The sequence below is a fragment of the Pundamilia nyererei genome, unplaced genomic scaffold (genome assembly GCF_000239375.1).
Source record: "Pundamilia nyererei isolate P.nyererei 1_Seehausen unplaced genomic scaffold, PunNye1.0 scaffold00032, whole genome shotgun sequence".
Taxonomy (NCBI): domain Eukaryota; kingdom Metazoa; phylum Chordata; class Actinopteri; order Cichliformes; family Cichlidae; genus Pundamilia; species Pundamilia nyererei.
In genome coordinates this window covers 2,913,283-2,914,737 of record NW_005187433.1, presented here as the reverse complement: position 1 = coordinate 2,914,737, position 1,455 = coordinate 2,913,283, and positions in this window count along the sequence as shown.

Sequence of the window (1,455 nt, the reverse complement as noted above, 5' to 3'; positions counted from 1 at the left end):
GGGGGGCTTAAATTTGCTTGCAGTTACCTCCTGAACTGGAGAAAATCACCACATAAGTGTATGCCTTGTGGTATTTTAATAGATAATGAAATTTCTCATTGAAATGTAGGAGGAGGCACCAGAGAAGGAGTAGGAACAGCAGAGGTGTGTGTCTGTTGAATTATGTAAGCTTGTAAAAGAGAAGCAGAGCAAGAGATACTCCTCTACAGAGACTCCTATAATCCCCTTACCTTGACCTCTACATTTTGTATGCTGTACATAATGCAACAGCATAATTATAATTATAATTGCTTATTGGGTTTTTTTGTTTTGTTGGATTTTTTTATGTCAGGTGAGAGTCGGAACTTGTCAATGTATTTTAATTCTCTATGCTTTGACAAGATTGAGAGGTAACCTGAAATATAATACCCAATAGACTTTCCCCCACTGGTTTCATGCTGCTGCTTCACTGGGGACTCATCATCAGTGATGTAGCAAAATTGCTTCCCAGCTGCCTGCCTGTCTACTCTGAGTGTACCAGTCCGCGAAATCACTACTAAGCACTGCTGAACCTGGCAACAAGCAAGCATTATTGATTCACATTGAAATCTCTTAACAAGAAAAAGTGCAGGCTTGCGCCACTCCGCAGGATGTTAAGGTGTTATAGTCCCTCCCTGTTAACAATAAAACCATGTCACCATTATACATGCTTTATAGAGAAGTTTTGATAAATGCATTGATAAGTAATATACTTACATACTGCATACCATTATTGTGGTTCTAAATGCTATTTTGTACATATTTTAAACATTTATAATAATTTAGCATTAATTTCAAAAGAATTTGTGACATAATAAATTAATAAAATAACATTGTACTAATTTTAGGTTAAATATTTTTTATTTAAACTCACAACTGACATATTCACTTTAAGACATGAAAAGGCCAACAGAGCAAATAAATAGAAGTTCATAGTTGTACATAATCATGTAATTGAAACATTCTCATTTTGAGAACATCAGCTGCCTTTTTCTGCTGCTGTCTGTATTGCCAAGCAGCAGAAAATCAATCCACTGATTCAGTAGTCCAGCTAATTCAGTATGACACTACTAGAGACTGTGCCCATGAAGCAGTCCCACCAGCCTCTGCACTGCAATGGCAAGTCACAACATCTTAAGCTCCATCACGATTATCCCACAGAGCCATGTTGTCTGTGATGTAGACGCTGGGGCAAGAATGCTGGCAGAGACAGTTGGCTGGCTAAGTCTGTTTTAGCTTTGGACTGGTCAGACTGCTAATTAGTAATTATGAGCTCATTATTGCATGGCCAGGACACTATCCAAAACAACAGAATTACCTATCTGAGGAAATGCAGGATTTGCCGCAGGGGCTGTAAGAGAATGTGTAGCGGCCAGTCTAATTTATGAGAATCCTTGTAATTATCCCTGCACGATTTCTATTCAAGAGGAAAAAAAA